Below are 20,240 nucleotides of genomic sequence, written 5' to 3' on the forward strand. Positions count from 1 at the left end.
GATGGTGTGTCAAGGATATCTTAACAAACAACGTAAGAAAGAAGACTGTAGATGTAATGGGTCATGAGATATTTGCTCCCGTATGGACATGTAATGGGTTTGACAAAGCTTACCCTTGTATTTCTTGAGACTTTGATGCTTCTGCGTCTATCTTTCAAACGAAATTCGATATCGTCATCTAAATTGCATGGATGGTGTGTCAAGGATAGCTTAACAAACAACGTAAGAGGGAAGATTGTAGATGTAATGGATCATGAGATATTTGCTCCTATATGGACATGTAATGGGTTTGACAAAGCTTACCCTTGTATTTCTTGAGACTTTGATGCTTCTGCGTCTATCTTTTAAACGGAATTCCACATCGTCATCTAAATTGCATGGATGGTGTGTCAAGGATAGCTTAACAAACAACGTGACAAGGAAGACTGTAGATGTAATGGGTCATGAGATATTTGCTCCCATATGGACATGTAATGGGTTTGACAAAGCTTAAACTTGTTTTTCTTGAGACTTGGATGCTTCTGCGTCTATCTTTCAAACGGAATTCGATATCATCATCTAAATTGCATGGATTGTGTGTCAAGGATAGCTTAACAAATAACGTAAGAAGGAAGACTGTAGATGTAATGGGTCATGAGATATTTGCTCCCATATGGACATGTAATGGATTTGACAAAGCTTACCCTTGTATTTCTTGAGACTTTGATGCTTCTGCGTCTATCTTTCAAACGGAATTCGATATCATCATCTAAATTGCATGGATTGTGTGTCAAGGATAGCTTAACAAACAACGTAAGAGGAAAGATTGTAGATGCTATGGGTCCTGAGATATTTGCTCCCATATGGACATGTAATAGGTTTGACAAAATTTACCCTTGTATTTCTTGAGACTTTGATGCTTCTGCGTCTATCTTTCAAACGGAATTCGATATCGTCATCTAAATTGCATGGATGGTGTTTCAAGGATAGCTTAACAAACAACGTAAGAAAGAAGACTGTAGATGTAATGGGTCATGAGATATTTGCTCCCATATGGACATGTAATGGGTTTGACAAAGCTTACCCTTGTATTTCTTGAGACCTTGATGCTTCTGCGTCTATCTTTCAAACGGAATTAGATATCGTCATCTAAATTGCATGGATGGTGTGTCAAGGATAGCTTAACAAACAGCGTAAGAAATAAGGTTGTAGATGCTATGGGTCATGAGATATATGCTCTCATATGGACATGTAATGGGTTTGACAAAGCTTACATTTGTGTTTCTTGAGACTTGGATGCTTCTGCGTCTATCTTTCAAACGGAATTCGATATCATCATCTAAATTGCATGGATGGTGTGTCAAGGATAGCTTAACAAACAACGTAAGAAGGAAGACTGTAGATGTAATGGGTCATGAGATATTTGGTCCCATATGGACATGTAATGGGTTTGACAAAGCTTACACTTGTGTTTCTTGAGACTTGGATGCTTCTGCGTCTATCTTTCAAACGGAATTCGATATCATCATCTAAATTGCATGGATTGTGTGTCAAGGATAGCTTAACAAATAACGTAAGAAGGAAGACTGTAGATGTAATGGGTCATGAGATATTTGCTCCCATATGGACATGTAATGGATTTGACAAAGCTTACCCTTGTATTTCTTGAGACTTTGATGCTTCTGCGTCTATCTTTCAAACGGAATTCGATATCATCATCTAAATTGCATGGATTGTGTGTCAAGGATAGCTTAACAAACAACGTAAGAGGAAAGATTGTAGATGCTATGGGTCCTGAGATATTTGCTCCCATATGGACATGTAATAGGTTTGACAAAATTTACCCTTGTATTTCTTGAGACTTTGATGCTTCTGCGTCTATCTTTCAAACGGAATTCGATATCGTCATCTAAATTGCATGGATGGTGTTTCAAGGATAGCTTAACAAACAACGTAAGAAAGAAGACTGTAGATGTAATGGGTCATGAGATATTTGCTCCCATATGGACATGTAATGGGTTTGACAAAGCTTACCCTTGTATTTCTTGAGACCTTGATGCTTCTGCGTCTATCTTTCAAACGGAATTCGATATCGTCATCTAAGTTGCATGGATGGTGTGTCAAGGATAGCTTAACAAACAGCGTAAGAAATAAGGTTGTAGATGCTATGGGTCATGAGATATATGCTCTCATATGGACATGTAATGGGTTTGACAAAGCTTACATTTGTGTTTCTTGAGACTTGGATGCTTCTGCGTCTATCTTTCAAACGGAATTCGATATCATCATCTTAATTGCATGGATGGTGTGTCAAGGATAGCTTAACAAACAACGTAAGAAGGAAGGCTGTAGATGTAATGGGTCATGAGATATTTGCTCCCATATGGACATGTAATGGGTTTGACAAAACTTACCCTTGTATTTCTTGAGACTTTGATGCTTCTGCGTCTATCTTTCAAACGGAATTCAATATCATCATCTAAATTGCATGGATTGTGTGTCAAGGATAGCTTAACAAACAACGTAAGAAGGAAGACTGTAGATGCTATGGGTCATGAGATATTTGCTCCCATATGGACATGTAATGGGTTTGACAAAGCTTACCCTTGTATTTCTTGAGACTTTGATGCTTCTGCGTCTATCTTTCAAACGGAATTCGATATCATCATCTAAATTGCATGGATTGTGTGTCAAGGATAGCTTAACAAACAACGTAAGAGGGAAGACTGTAGATGTAATGGGTCATGAGATATATGCTCTCATATGGACATGTAATGGGTTTGACAAAGCTTACACTTGTGTTTCTTGAGACTTGGATAGGTTAGGTTAGGTTAGGTTCAGGATGCGTGACTGCCAATGCTGACAGCCACTCCACTCGGAGACCTTGAGGTCCATTGTGATCATCCAGACTATTGTTGTTATTGTTGATTGATGGTGTTTTGTTGTGGTGTACTTAGGTGAATCCGGTTATTGTGTTGAGTATATGGTGATTGTGTGCATAATGGAGATGATGATTGTGCTGGTTAATGTGTTTGTTATTGGTGATTGCTGGTGTTGTTGTTGTGATGTAGTTAGGTAAATCAGGTTATTGTGTTGAATATATGGTGATTGTGATTGCATGCATAATGGAGATGATGATTTTTTTCTGGTTAGGGTGTTTGTTATGGTGATGCCAAAGATGATAATTTGAGAGTTCCAATGCTATGTGTTTGGGATATGGTTGGTTATGTAGGGGGTTTGGATAGGAAGGAGAGGGAGAAAATGGAAGTGTACAGAATAGATGAGAGGAGGGAGAAGAAAATACAGTAATTAGTAATAATCAAGAGTAGGAGAAGAGTAAATGAAAGTAAGGAAAATATGGATATAAGTAAATATGTAAATATAGGTATACTACATGCTACATACGGATGCAGATTAAGACCGCACTGTACTGCCCCAGAGCCACTTAAGGCTCTTGCAGTACGCTACCAAGATTTTTGGGTCGACAGAGGAAAAGTAGGAAAGAGATTCAATCACGTGTACACCAAAAAGTAAATGCCTTTTGACAATTAGTCTAGGACATTTACATAAAAGGTGCTCAATTGTCTCCGTCTCCTCCTCATCCTCACATAGCCTACAGTACTCAATGCTGTTGCCATCCCACTTGCACGTCATAGATCTAATGCCGCAGTGGCCAGTTATGACTCCTGTGGCGATCCTGATCTCCGACTTGCATAGTGAGAGAAGGGACGCAGTCCTACGCCTCGAGATAGCCGGCCAGATAGACTTTGATACCTTACAACCAGGTACGTCCTGCCATATCCTTTCGGTTTTCTCTGCGTAGAACTGGCTAAGCTTGCCGAGAAAATAGCAAAGCGGGGGTTTGACGTAGTCCTCTACCATAAGGTTAGAGGACTGGGAGCCACGTCTTGCTAATTCGTCAACAATCTCGTTTCCCTCAACATTGCAGTGCCCTGGTACCCAGCATAGCCTAACACGTGAGTTACAAGTTTTTAACAAGGACCTACAGTTTTGAACAATCCTAGATTTAATAGTATAAGACCTTAGCGCCTTAAGGGCGGCCTGGCTATCTACATAGATTGTGACTGCCCTACCTGTTTCGTCCGTCAGTCCTACTATTAATTCTAAGGCCTTCATTACTGCGAAGACCTCCGCTTGAAAAACACTGCAATTCGTATTAAGCTTGTAAGAGCGTTTAATGTTTAGCTCATTGCAGTACACCCCCGCACCAGTACCTTCGACCATCTTAGAGCCATCAGTAAAGATGGAGAGGCTATCGGGTAGTGGCCTGCCATGCTCCCATTCACTTCTGGCAGGGATATAGACCTCCGCTACATCAAAGTCCAGCGAAGGCGAGATGTAGTCTGTTTCAGACCCACCGCCACATAGTCCGATCTGACTGCTAAGATGTAAAATGCTAGCATGTCCAGACCCTGAAGTACGCCATAGATTAAGCTCCTTGAGCCTCAAGGCACTACGGGATGCTAGATACTGAACAGAAGCATCCAGAGGCTGGATGTTCAGTATTGCACTCAGTGCTGCTTGAGGGGTGCTCTTCATTGCCCCCGTAATAAGAACTGAGGCTGATCTTTGCACACTAGCTAGTCTAGACAAATTTGACTTACTATTCAGGGCCTGCCACCAAACAAGACACCCATAGGTCAGAATGGGGCATACCACTGTCGAGAACAACCAATGTACGACATTTGGTCTCAGACCCCAACTCTTACCTATCGAGTTCTTACAAGAATAGAGTGCAATTAGACCCCTTTTGGTGCGCTCCTCTGTGTTCCTTTTCCATCTAAGTTGATGGTCAAGAATCACACCCAGGTATTTCGCCTCCGTAGAGAGATTCAACTGCACTCCATCTAGTGTTGGTGGTACGAACTCGCTGATCTTTCTTTTCCTAGTAAAGAGCACCAGCTCTGTCTTAGCCGGATTCACACCCAGTCCATTGTTGTGAGCCCAGCGTGAGAGTTTAGCAAGTGCCCTTTGCATTAAATCAGATAATGTGGTTAAGAATTTCCCACTAATCAGGATTACCACATCATCCGCATAAGCAACTACCCTTGTTCCTAAATTGTCGAATTCCAAGAGTATCCCATTTATCACCAGTAGCCAGAGCAAGGGGGATAAGACTCCCCCTTGAGGTGTGCCCCTGGTGACAGATCTCCTAATAGAGCTCTCCCCAATATTAGAATTGATCAGTCTGCTTCTAAGCATACTGTCAATCCAATCTATTAAGATAGAGGGGACACCCAGTGATTCTAGAGCGAGATGAATGGATTCGAGCTTCACGTTATTAAAGGCACCCTCTATGTCCAGAAAGGCAGCCAAAGTGAAATTCGAATCCCCCATATTCTTCTCTATACAACCTACGACACAGTGTAGCGCTGTTGCTGTTGATTTACCTTTAATATAAGCATGTTGAGAATTGCTTATGAGGTCACTGCTGAAGAAAGTTCTAATTTCTAAGTCTAACAACCTTTCCAAAGTCTTTAAGAGAAAAGAGGAAAGACTAATCGGCCTATAGTCTTTAGGCAACGAGTGACTTGGTTTCCCAGCTTTGGGAATATAGGTCACTGTCACCTCTTTCCATAGTGCCGGAATGTGCGATAGTAGTAAACATGCCTTAAAAATCTTCTGAAGGATGGTTATCAGCACAGCCGGTGCATTCTGAAGCATCGCTGGAATGACACCATCAGGTCCAGGAGACTTATATGGCTGAAAAGTACTTATCGCCCATGAGATCTTGGGATAGCTTATTAATCTGTTGACAAGAGCCACCTCCTCGGGCGTGCGGTTCCTGCTTTCATACACACTCGGTGCACTCGAGCTGGCATCCTCACTCCCAGGGAAGTGTGTTCCTGTCAGCAGATCTAGAGTCTCCAGAGCGGAGTTAGTCCAGGTACAGTCATCCCGTTTGATACTCCCGAAGGGTTTTGGATCCTTCGAGATCACCTTACGGAATCTCGCCGCTGCATTAACCCCTTCTATCGATTCACTAAAGCTTTTCCACGAGTCCCTTTTAACTTTCCTGATTTCACTCTTATACCGATTGAAACTCTCTTTATAGCGATTCCAGTCGGTATCAGACTTTGTTCTGTTAGCTTTATTATATGCTTTCCTACAACTTTTCCTAAGCTTGGCCAGCTCCTTATTCCACCAAACTGGTTGTGTTCTCCTACCAGGATAAGTTAACGGGCAGGACTTCTCATAGCAACACAGGAGGACACGCGTGAGATCTTCAACTTGGCCATCTATTTCCTCCGTTGTACGTGGTTCGGAGAACTCGCACAACCTCGAGGAAGCAAGGGAGTTGTAGATTTCCCAGCTTGTTCTCCTTGGATTCCTATGAGGTAGTTGCCTTTTACCTCCAAAATGCACTCGAAAGTGTATCGCCCTGTGATCTGAAAAAGAACACTCATTCGATACTCTCCAGTCCATTATGGAAGTATCTTCCATATTCGTAAGAGTGATGTCTAAGACCTCCTCCCTTACCCTATTATGAAAGGTGGCGGTGTCACCCCTGTTGCATACTCTAAGATTATTAACTAAAATAAAATCGAATATGGACTCACCCCTCGTATTGGTGTCTCTGCTTCCCCAGTGAAAGTGGTGAGCATTTGCATCACAGCCCATCACCAATCTGCAGCTGCCCGCCGTCTCCTCCACAAGTTTGCGCACCAATTCGCTAGGTGGGTCGGGTGCCTCATACGGCATATAGACTGAGGCCAAGACTAGAGCCCTACCGGTAACCCCATCCAGTCTCACCACAGTCGTATCACCATCACTGTAATTGTAGAGTTGAATAAGATTTAAACTTTTTCTAGCTACAATACAAGTTCTTACTTTATCTCCATTATTCGCATGGAATAGTGAGAAGTGCTTATTGTTTAGCCCAGAAACCCTATTTTTATACAAATAGGGTTCCTGGACCAAAGCAATATCCACAGCAGAGTCTGTGAGGGAGAGAAGGAGTTCAGCAGCTGCGGCCTTACAGTGGTGCAGATTAATCTGCAACACCTTGAGACCGTGCTGCTGAACAACCTTACTGTGACCCCGAGAACCTGAACCGAAGTCCACCGGACCCGAAGTACAGCACTCCCCCGCAGTCTCTGATGTATTCAGCACTCTCACTGTCAATGGTGAAACGCATCACCATGCCGTCTCTCTCCCTGAAGCGCTTCAAAAGCCTCCAGCCGTCTACCGACAGACCCCTATTTTGCTTCCGCAGCATCTTAACAACTCCCCCTGCGTCAGAGTCAGGAGGCGGCACCCACGTAGTGGCCACAATCCTCCTGGGAATCTCCTCCACAGGGACAGCAGCTAGTTTACAGCCTTCCCAGAGGTTACCAGAATCCCCTACTAGCTGGACAAGGAAGTCTCTCGACTCCTCGTCCTGGCAGTAGAGAATTCTGATTCCCCTTTGGATGACTGCTCTGCCGAAGCCGGTCTTGCTGGCGTCAACCTCATCAGAGGTGATGGCCTCTCTCAACAGGCCTTCCACTGCAATCCAGTGAGAATCGCTGATCCTCCCATCCAGATCAGCCTTGTCAATTATCGCCACCCGGAGATTCTCCGGGGCGATCACGCCTTCCCGGTTAACTGGCAACGGGGTCCTGCCCTTGGAAGTCCGTGGGTATGACATTCCTGGGTCGGCTTTACTAGCCTTCCCAGGTTGAGTCCCTTCAGACTTCCCCTGACCGGTCGTCCCTTGTGAGAGCGGTGCCATGTGGTTGCCCGGTCGACGATCCACCACCCTCTTAGCTAGAGGATGCGGATCCTCAGAAGATCTGACCCTCTTGACGCATTCCTGCGCAGATGTCTTCGAGTATCCGCTCTGTTTTGAGGTCGATGGTCCGTCATCCGCTGCAACCCCATGGCCACTCACACTGCCAGCACCTCTCTTTACATCAGAAGAATGAGCTCCAGTAGGTGTCGACGACCTTACAGTTGTCTGTTGTCCAGTCAACTGTAAGTTCGTCGCCCCTACTGGATCTACACCCTTCTTTACCCCGGCGGGTTCAGTGGCAGACACTGGCAAGACAGTCGGCATAGGCGGTACCTTTGACGGCTGTCTAACTGGTGGCTGCACTTTACCCTGCGCCAACTTCGAAACGGAAGGGATCACTCCAGTGCTTCCCTTACGCTCCGTAGTCGTCGGGGCCAGTGGAGTCGACCTGTCTAATCCTGCCGTGGTCGTCGCAGACGCTCGCAAGGGATTAGAGCAGGTTGACAGCACTGGTTTTATGGTTCTCCCCATAGAGGTTGCCCTTTTCTCAGCCGCTGAGCTGGAAACTGCAGCCTCCACAGGGGTCGGGATCTGGTCAATTGGCAGGGAGATCCTTTCAAAGTGAGGGTATTTCTTTTCAAAACGCCTCACAAATCTGATCTTCAGGCCAATTTCCCTAAATTCCGACGGGGTCACCTCGGATGGGTCCTTGCCAATAAATCTACGACAGTAGTAGATGGCTCTCCGGTAGTTATACCTGTCCTTCTTCTGCCGAGATTTATTGGCTTTGGTAGAGGGAGACATGGGGGAGGCCGTCGACGTATCCTCCTCCACAGCATCCTCAACCAAGGCGTCTTGCCTGTTCAGGGTTGGTTTGTCGGAACCGACCGACAGTTTAGCCCCTGAAGGAGAGGGAGCCTCAACCGTTAGGTTAGAGCTCTCCAAAGCACGAGAGAGAGTAGCGGTGGATGATTGAGATGGGATAATTGTGATATCCATCTCATCATCCTCCCAACTCTCCCAGTCCCATGGAGGGGGGCTCTCCTGACTGAGTCGGAGACTCTCACTGTCCCTCAGGAGCTCGAGCAATTCCCTGCTCTGCTTATTAATTGCGTCACTGACATTGTCCAGAGTCGGTTCGTTGACGTCCCCGCCCAGGGGTTGAGTGTTCGCACGAGGTGCGGCATTGTCCGGGTTCGAAGCAAGGGTCGATAATGAAGATGGTTTGGGATTGTTGTTGTGGTTTTGTTTTAAGTTTGAATTATCCATAAGAAATTGACGGTAATGGGGGAGCTGAGTACAGCCATGGCATAGCCCTCCACTACCATGACTGGGGCACTGACTACTCGCTGAGGTGCCCAGGTATCAAGCGAGGCTCCGTACGAATACAGTTGGTACCCTAACTGCAAACCTTGGAACACCGATAGGCACGAGGTCGCATAACACCCCGGTGTTAGGGGATCTCTCAATTACTTTGGTAGGAGATCGCTACCAAATATATGTCACTCAATCCAAGGATACACTTTGACTTTCAGTGCACTAAGTTGGTATCTGACAATGAGTGGATAACCTTTGGTCGATCACAGCCTCCCAGTTCAACACTACAGGAAGTTGAATGAGAGATCTGCGACGTCTAGCCCTCGCATCGCGCCAAGATTGTTATCCCCGGCGAGGGAATACTTCAAACGGAATTCGATATCGTCATCTAAATTGCATGGATGGTGTTTCAAGGATAGCTTAACAAACAACGTAAGAGGGAAGATTGTAGATGTAATGGGTCATGAGATATTTGCTCCCATATGGACATGTAATGGGTTTGACAAAGCTTACCCTTGTATTTCTTGAGACTTTGATGCTTCTGCGTCTATCTTTCAAACGGAATTCGATATCGTCATCTAAATTGCATGGATTGTGTGTCAAGGATAGCTTAGCAAACAACGTAAGAAGGAAGACTGTAGATGTAATGGGTCATGAGATATTTGCTCCCATATGGACATGTAATGGGTTTGACAAAGCTTACCCTTGTATTTCTTGAGACTTTGATGCTTCTGCGTCTATCTTTCAAACGGAATTCGATATCGTCATCTAAATTGCATGGATGGTGTGTCAAGGATAGCTTAACAAACAACGTAAGAAGGAAGACTGTAGATGTAATGGGTCATGAGATATTTGCTCCCATATGGACATGTAATGGGTTTGACAAAGCTTACTCTTGTATTTCTTGAGACTTGGATGCTTCTGCGTCTATCTTTCAAACGGAATTCGATATCATCATCTAAATTGCATGGATTGTGTGTCAAGGATAGCTTAACAAACAACGTAAGAAGGAAGACTGTGCTCCCATATGGACATGTAATGGGTTTGACAAAGCTTACTCTTGTATTTCTTGAGACTTGGATGCTTCTGCGTCTATATTTCAAACGGAATTCGATATCATCATCCAAATTGCATGGATTGTGTGTCAAGGATAGCTTAACAAACAACGTAAGAAGGAAGACTGTAGATGTAATGGGTCATGAGATATTTGCTCCCATATGGACATGTAATGGGTTTGACAAAGCTTAAACTTGTTTTTCTTGAGACTTGGATGCTTCTGCGTCTATCTTTCAAACGGAATTCGATATCATCATCTAAATTGCATGGATTGTGTGTCAAGGATAGCTTAACAAACAACGTAAGAAGGAAGACTGTAGATGTAATGGGTCATGAGATATTTGCTCCCATATGGACATGTAATGGATTTGACAAAGCTTACCCTTGTATTTCTTGAGACTTTGATGCTTCTGCGTCTATCTTTCAAACGGAATTCGATATCATCATCTAAATTGCATGGATTGTGTGTCAAGGATAGCTTAACAAACAACGTAAGAGGAAAGATTGTAGATGCTATGGGTCATGAGATATTTGCTCCCATATGGACATGTAATGGGTTTGACAAAATTTACCCTTGTATTTCTTGAGACTTTGATGCTTCTGCGTCTATCTTTCAAACGGAATTCGATATCGTCATCTAAATTGCATGGATGGTGTTTCAAGGATAGCTTAACAAACAACGTAAGAAAGAAGACTGTAGATGTAATGGGTCATGAGATATTTGCTCCCATATGGACATGTAATGGGTTTGACAAAGCTTACCCTTGTATTTCTTGAGACCTTGATGCTTCTGCGTCTATCTTTCAAACGGAATTCGATATCGTCATCTAAATTGCATGGATGGTGTGTCAAGGATAGCTTAACAAACAGCGTAAGAAATAAGGTTGTAGATGCTATGGGTCATGAGATATATGCTCTCATATGGACATGTAATGGGTTTGACAAAGCTTACATTTGTGTTTCTTGAGACTTGGATGCTTCTGCGTCTATCTTTCAAACGGAATTCGATATCATCATCTAAATTGCATGGATGGTGTGTCAAGGATAGCTTAACAAACAACGTAAGAAGGAAGACTGTAGATGCTATGGGTCATGAGATATTTGCTCCCATATGGACATGTAATGGGTTTGACAAAATTTACCCTTGTATTTCTTGAGACTTTGATGCTTCTGCGTCTATCTTTCAAACGGAATTCGATATCGTCATCTAAATTGCATGGATGGTGTTTCAAGGATAGCTTAACAAACAACGTAAGAAAGAAGACTGTAGATGTAATGGGTCATGAGATATTTGCTCCCATATGGACATGTAATGGGTTTGACAAAGCTTACCCTTGTATTTCTTGAGACCTTGATGCTTCTGCGTCTATCTTTCAAACGGAATTCGATATCGTCATCTAAATTGCATGGATGGTGTGTCAAGGATAGCTTAACAAACAGCGTAAGAAATAAGGTTGTAGATGCTATGGGTCATGAGATATATGCTCTCATATGGACATGTAATGGGTTTGACAAAGCTTACATTTGTGTTTCTTGAGACTTGGATGCTTCTGCGTCTATCTTTCAAACGGAATTCGATATCATCATCTAAATTGCATGGATGGTGTGTCAAGGATAGCTTAACAAACAACGTAAGAAGGAAGACTGTAGATGTAATGGGTCATAAGATATTTGCCCCCATATGGACATGTAATGGGTTTGACAAAGCTTACCCTTGTATTTCTTGAGACTTTGATGCTTCTGCGTCTATCTTTCAAACGGAATTCGATATCGTCATCTAAATTGCATGGATGGTGTGTCAAGGATAGCTTAACAAACAACGTAAGAGGGAAGATTGTAGATGTAATGGGTCATGAGATATTTGCTCCCATATGGACATGTAATGGGTTTGACAAAGCTTACCCTTGTATTTCTTGAGACTTTGATGCTTCTGCGTCTATCTTTCAAACGGAATTCGATATCATCATCTAAATTGCATGGATTGTGTGTCAAGGATAGCTTAACAAACAACGTAAGAGGGAAGACTGTAGATGTAATGGGTCATGAGATATATGCTCTCATATGGACATGTAATGGGTTTGACAAAGCTTACACTTGTGTTTCTTGAGACTTGGATACTTCTGCGTCTATCTTTCAAACGGAATTCGATATCGTCATCTAAATTGCATGGATTGCGTGTCAAGGATAGCTTAACAAACAACTTAAGAAGGAAGGCTGTAGATTTAATGGGTCATGAGATATTTGCTCCCATATGGACATGTAATGGATTTGACAAATCTTACCCTTGTATTTCTTGAGACTTTGATGCTTCTGCGTCTATATTTCAAACGGAATTCGATATCGTCATCTAAATTGCATGGATGGTGTGTCAAGGATAGCTTAACAAACAACGTAAGAGGGAAGATTGTAGATGTAATGGGTCATGAGATATTTGCTCCCATATGGACATGTAATGGGTTTGACAAAGCTTACCCTTGTATTTCTTGAGACTTTGATGCTTCTGCGTCTATCTTTCAAACGGAATTCGATATCGTCATCTAAATTGAATGGATGGTGTGTCAAGGATAGCTTAACAAACAACGTAAGAACGAAGACTGTAGATGTAATGGGTCATGAGATATTTGCTCCCGTATGGACATGTAATGGGTTTGACAAAGCTTACCCTTGTATTTCTTGAGACTTTGAAGCTTCTGCGTCTATCTTTCAAACGGAATTCGATATCGTCATCTAAATTGCATGGATGGTGTGTCAAGGATAGCTTAACAAACAACGTAAGAGGGAAGATTGTAGATGTAATGGATCATGAGATATTTGCTCCTATATGGACATGTAATGGGTTTGACAAAGCTTACCCTTGTATTTCTTGAGACTTTGATGCTTCTGCGTCTATCTTTTAAACGGAATTCCACATCGTCATCTAAATTGCATGGATGGTGTGTCAAGGATAGCTTAACAAACAACGTGAGAAGGAAGACTGTAGATGTAATGGGTCATGAGATATTTGCTCCCATATGGACATGTAATGGGTTTGACAAAGCTTAAACTTGTTTTTCTTGAGACTTGGATGCTTCTGCGTCTATCTTTCAAACGGAATTCGATATCATCATCTAAATTGCATGGATTGTGTGTCAAGGATAGCTTAACAAACAACGTAAGAAGGAAGACTGTAGATGTAATGGGTCATGAGATATTTGCTCCCATATGGACATGTAATGGATTTGACAAAGCTTACCCTTGTATTTCTTGAGACTTTGATGCTTCTGCGTCTATCTTTCAAACGGAATTCGATATCATCATCTAAATTGCATGGATTGTGTGTCAAGGATAGCTTAACAAACAACGTAAGAGGAAAGATTGTAGATGCTATGGGTCATGAGATATTTGCTCCCATATGGACATGTAATGGGTTTGACAAAATTTACCCTTGTATTTCTTGAGACTTTGATGCTTCTGCGTCTATCTTTCAAACGGAATTCGATATCGTCATCTAAATTGCATGGATGGTGTTTCAAGGATAGCTTAACAAACAACGTAAGAAAGAAGACTGTAGATGTAATGGGTCATGAGATATTTGCTCCTATATGGACATGTAATGGGTTTGACAAAGCTTACCCTTGTATTTCTTGAGACCTTGATGCTTCTGCGTCTATCTTTCAAACGGAATTCGATATCGTCATCTAAATTGCATGGATGGTGTGTCAAGGATAGCTTAACAAACAGCGTAAGAAATAAGGTTGTAGATGCTATGGGTCATGAGATATATGCTCTCATATGGACATGTAATGGGTTTGACAAAGCTTACATTTGTGTTTCTTGAGACTTGGATGCTTCTGCGTCTATCTTTCAAACGGAATTCGATATCATCATCTAAATTGCATGGATTGTGTGTCAAGGATAGCTTAACAAACAACGTAAGAAGGAAGACTGTAGATGGAATGGGTCATAAGATATTTGCCCCCATATGGACATGTAATGGGTTTGACAAAATTTACCCTTGTATTTCTTGAGACTTTGATGCTTCTGCGTCTATCTTTCAAACGGAATTCGATATCGTCATCTAAATTGCATGGATGGTGTTTCAAGGATAGCTTAACAAACAACGTAAGAAAGAAGACTGTAGATGTAATGGGTCATGAGATATTTGCTCCCATATGGACATGTAATGGGTTTGACAAAGCTTACCCTTGTATTTCTTGAGACCTTGATGCTTCTGCGTCTATCTTTCAAACGGAATTCGATATCGTCATCTAAATTGCATGGATGGTGTGTCAAGGATAGCTTAACAAACAGCGTAAGAAATAAGGTTGTAGATGCTATGGGTCATGAGATATATGCTCTCATATGGACATGTAATGGGTTTGACAAAGCTTACATTTGTGTTTCTTGAGACTTGGATGCTTCTGCGTCTATCTTTCAAACGGAATTCGATATCATCATCTAAATTGCATGGATGGTGTGTCAAGGATAGCTTAACAAACAACGTAAGAAGGAAGACTGTAGATGCTATGGGTCATGAGATATTTGCTCCCATATGGACATGTAATGGGTTTGACAAAATTTACCCTTGTATTTCTTGAGACTTTGATGCTTCTGCGTCTATCTTTCAAACGGAATTCGATATCGTCATCTAAATTGCATGGATGGTGTTTCAAGGATAGCTTAACAAACAACGTAAGAAAGAAGACTGTAGATGTAATGGGTCATGAGATATTTGCTCCCATATGGACATGTAATGGGTTTGACAAAGCTTACCCTTGTATTTCTTGAGACCTTGATGCTTTGCGTCTATCTTTCAAACGGAATTCGATATCGTCATCTAAATTGCATGGATGGTGTGTCAAGGATAGCTTAACAAACAGCGTAAGAAATAAGGTTGTAGATGCTATGGGTCATGAGATATTTGCTCCCATATGGACATGTAATGGGTTTGACAAAATTTACCCTTGTATTTCTTGAGACCTTGATGCTTCTGCGTCTATCTTTCAAACGGAATTCGATATCGTCATCTAAATTGCATGGATGGTGTGTCAAGGATAGCTTAACAAACAACGTAAGAGGGAAGATTGTAGATGTAATGGGTCATGAGATATTTGCTCCCATATGGACATGTAATGGGTTTGACAAAGCTTACCCTTGTATTTCTTGAGACTTTGATGCTTCTGCGTCTATCTTTCAAACGGAATTCGATTTCATCATCTCAATTGCATGGATTGTGTGTCATGGATAGCTTAACAAACAACGTAAGAGGGAAGACTGTAGATGTAATGGGTCATGAGATATATGCTCACATATGGACATGTAATGGGTTTGACAAAGCTTACACTTGTGTTTCTTGAGACTTGGATACTTCTGCGTCTACCTTTCAAACGGAATTCGATATCGTCATCTAAATTGCATGGATTGCGTGTCAAGGATAGCTTAACAAACAACTTAAGAAGGAAGTCTGTAGATTTAATGGGTCATGAGATATTTGCTCCCATATGGACATGTAATGGATTTGACAAATCTTACCCTTGTATTTCTTGAGACTTTGATGCTTCTGCGTCTATCTTTCAAACGGAATTCGATATCGTCATCTAAATTGCATGGATGGTGTGTCAAGGATAGCTTAACAAACAACGTAAGAGGGAAGATTGTAGATGTAATGGGTCATGAGATATTTGCTCCCATATGGACATGTAATGGGTTTGACAAAGCTTACCCTTGTATTTCTTGAGACTTTGATGCTTCTGCGTCTATCTTTCAAACGGAATTCGATATCGTCATCTAAATTGAATGGATGGTGTGTCAAGGATAGCTTAACAAACAACGAAAGAACGAAGACTGTAGATGTAATGGGTCATGAGATATTTGCTCCCGTATGGACATGTAATGGGTTTGACAAAGCTTACCCTTGTATTTCTTGAGACTTTGATGCTTCTGCGTCTATCTTTCAAACGGAATTCGATATCGTCATCTAAATTGCATGGATGGTGTGTCAAGGATAGCTTAACAAACAACGTAAGAGGGAAGATTGTAGATGTAATGGATCATGAGATATTTGCTCCTATATGGACATGTAATGGGTTTGACAAAGCTTACCCTTGTATTTCTTGAGACTTTGATGCTTCTGCGTCTATCTTTTAAACGGAATTCCACATCGTCATCTAAATTGCATGGATGGTGTGTCAAGGATAGCTTAACAAACAACGTAAGAGGAAAGATTGTAGATGCTATGGGTCATGAGATATTTGCTCCCATATGGACATGTAATGGGTTTGACAAAATTTACCCTTGTATTTCTTGAGACTTTGATGCTTCTGCGTCTATCTTTCAAACGGAATTCGATATCGTCATCTAAATTGCATGGATGGTGTTTCAAGGATAGCTTAACAAACAACGTAAGAAAGAAGACTGTAGATGTAATGGGTCATGAGATATTTGCTCCTATATGGACATGTAATGGGTTTGACAAAGCTTACCCTTGTATTTCTTGAGACCTTGATGCTTCTGCGTCTATCTTTCAAACGGAATTCGATATCGTCATCTAAATTGCATGGATGGTGTGTCAAGGATAGCTTAACAAACAGCGTAAGAAATAAGGTTGTAGATGCTATGGGTCATGAGATATATGCTCTCATATGGACATGTAATGGGTTTGACAAAGCTTACATTTGTGTTTCTTGAGACTTGGATGCTTCTGCGTCTATCTTTCAAACGGAATTCGATATCATCATCTAAATTGCATGGATTGTGTGTCAAGGATAGCTTAACAAACAACGTAAGAAGGAAGACTGTAGATGGAATGGGTCATAAGATATTTGCCCCCATATGGACATGTAATGGGTTTGACAAAATTTACCCTTGTATTTCTTGAGACTTTGATGCTTCTGCGTCTATCTTTCAAACGGAATTCGATATCGTCATCTAAATTGCATGGATGGTGTTTCAAGGATAGCTTAACAAACAACGTAAGAAAGAAGACTGTAGATGTAATGGGTCATGAGATATTTGCTCCCATATGGACATGTAATGGGTTTGACAAAGCTTACCCTTGTATTTCTTGAGACCTTGATGCTTCTGCGTCTATCTTTCAAACGGAATTCGATATCGTCATCTAAATTGCATGGATGGTGTGTCAAGGACAGCTTAACAAACAGCGTAAGAAATAAGGTTGTAGATGCTATGGGTCATGAGATATATGCTCTCATATGGACATGTAATGGGTTTGACAAAGCTTACATTTGTGTTTCTTGAGACTTGGATGCTTCTGCGTCTATCTTTCAAACGGAATTCGATATCATCATCTAAATTGCATGGATTGTGTGTCAAGGATAGCTTAACAAACAACGTAAGAAGGAAGACTGTAGATGTAATGGGTCATGAGATATTTGCTCCCATATGGACATGTAATTTATTTGACAAAGCTTACAATTGTATATCTTGAGACTTTGATGCTTCTGCGTCTATCTTTCAAACGGAATTCGATATCATCATCTAAATTGCATGGATTGTGTGTCAAGGATAGCTTAACAAACAACGTAAGAGGAAAGATTGTAGATGCTATGGGTCATGAGATATTTGCTCCCATATGGACATGTAATGGGTTTGACAAAATTTACCCTTGTATTTCTTGAGACTTTGATGCTTCTGCGTCTATCTTTCAAACGGAATTCGATATCGTCATCTAAATTGCATGGATGGTGTTTCAAGGATAGCTTAACAAACAACGTAAGAAAGAAGACTGTAGATGTAATGGGTCATGAGATATTTGCTCCCATATGGACATGTAATGGGTTTGACAATGCTTACCCTTGTATTTCTTGAGACGTTGATGCTTCTGCGTCTATCTTTCAAACGGAATTCGATATCGTCATCTAAATTGCATGGATGGTGTGTCAAGGATAGCTTAACAAACAGCGTAAGAAATAAGGTTGTAGATGCTATGGGTCATGAGATATATGCTCTCATATGGACATGTAATGGGTTTGACAAAGCTTACATTTGTGTTTCTTGAGACTTGGATGCTTCTGCGTCTATCTTTCAAACGGAATTCGATATCATCATCTAAATTGCATGGATGGTGTGTCAAGGATAGCTTAACAAACAACGTAAGAAGGAAGACTGTAGATGTAATGGGTCATAAGATATTTGCCCCCATATGGACATGTAATGGGTTTGACAAAGCTTACCCTTGTATTTCTTGAGACTTTGATGCTTCTGCGTCTATCTTTCAAACGGAATTCGATATCGTCATCTAAATTGCATGGATGGTGTGTCAAGGATAGCTTAACAAACAACGTAAGAGGGAAGATTGTAGATGTAATGGGTCATGAGATATTTGCTCCCATATGGACATGTAATGGGTTTGACAAAGCTTACCCTTGTATTTCTTGAGACTTTGATGCTTCTGCGTCTATCTTTCAAACGGAATTCGATATCGTCATCTAAATTGCATGGATGGTGTTTCAAGGATAGCTTAACAAACAACGTAAGAAAGAAGACTGTAGATGTAATGGGTCATGAGATATTTGCTCCCATATGGACATGTAATGGGTTTGACAAAGCTTACCCTTGTATTTCTTGAGACCTTGATGCTTCTGCGTCTATCTTTCAAACGGAATTCGATATCGTCATCTAAATTGCATGGATGGTGTGTCAAGGATAGCTTAACAAACAGCGTAAGAAATAAGGTTGTAGATGCTATGGGTCATGAGATATATGCTCTCATATGGACATGTAATGGGTTTGACAAAGCTTACATTTGTGTTTCTTGAGACTTGGATGCTTCTGCGTCTATCTTTCAAACGGAATTCGATATCATCATCTAAATTGCATGGATGGTGTGTCAAGGATAGCTTAACAAACAACGTAAGAAGGAAGACTGTAGATGCTATGGGTCATGAGATATTTGCTCCCATATGGACATGTAATGGGTTTGACAAAATTTACCCTTGTATTTCTTGAGACTTTGATGCTTCTGCGTCTATCTTTCAAACGGAATTCGATATCGTCATCTAAATTGCATGGATGGTGTTTCAAGGATAGCTTAACAAACAACGTAAGAAAGAAGACTGTAGATGTAATGGGTCATGAGATATTTGCTCCCATATGGACATGTAATGGGTTTGACAAAGCTTACCCTTGTATTTCTTGAGACCTTGATGCTTCTGCGTCTATCTTTCAAACGGAATTCGATATCGTCATCTAAATTGCATGGATGGTGTGTCAAGGATAGCTTAACAAACAGCGTAAGAAATAAGGTTGTAGATGCTATGGGTCATGAGATATATGCTCTCATATGGACATGTAATGGGTTTGACAAAGCTTACATTTGTGTTTCTTGAGACTTGGATGCTTCTGCGTCTATCTTTCAAACGGAATTCGATATCATCATCTAAATTGCATGGATGGTGTGTCAAGGATAGCTTAACAAACAACGTAAGAAGGAAGACTGTAGATGTAATGGGTCATAAGATATTTGCCCCCATATGGACATGTAATGGGTTTGACAAAGCTTACCCTTGTATTTCTTGAGACTTTCATGCTTCTGCGTCTATCTTTCAAACGGAATTCGATATCGTCATCTAAATTGCATGGATGGTGTGTCAAGGATAGCTTAACAAACAACGTAAGAGGGAAGATTGTAGATGTAATGGGTCATGAGATATTTGCTCCCATATGGACATGTAATGGGTTTGACAAAGCTTACCCTTGTATTTCTTGAGACGTTGATGCTTCTGCGTCTATCTTTCAAACGGAATTCGATATCATCATCTAAATTGCATGGATTGTGTGTCAAGGATAGCTTAACAAACAACGTAAGAGGGAAGACTGTAGATGTAATGGGTCATGAGATATATGCTCTCATATGGACATGTAATGGGTTTGACAAAGCTTACACTTGTGTTTCTTGAGACTTGGATACTTCTGCGTCTATCTTTCAAACGGAATTCGATATCGTCATCTAAATTGCATGGATTGCGTGTCAAGGATAGCTTAACAAACAACTTAAGAAGGAAGGCTGTAGATTTAATGGGTCATGAGATATTTGCTCCCATATGGACATGTAATGGATTTGACAAATCTTACCCTTGTATTTCTTGAGACTTTGATGCTTCTGCGTCTATCTTTCAAACGGAATTCGATATCGTCATCTAAATTGCATGGATGG

Source organism: Musca autumnalis, unplaced genomic scaffold (assembly GCF_047663935.1).
Source record: "Musca autumnalis isolate F117 unplaced genomic scaffold, ASM4766393v1 scaffold_18, whole genome shotgun sequence".
NCBI lineage: Eukaryota > Metazoa > Arthropoda > Insecta > Diptera > Muscidae > Musca > Musca autumnalis.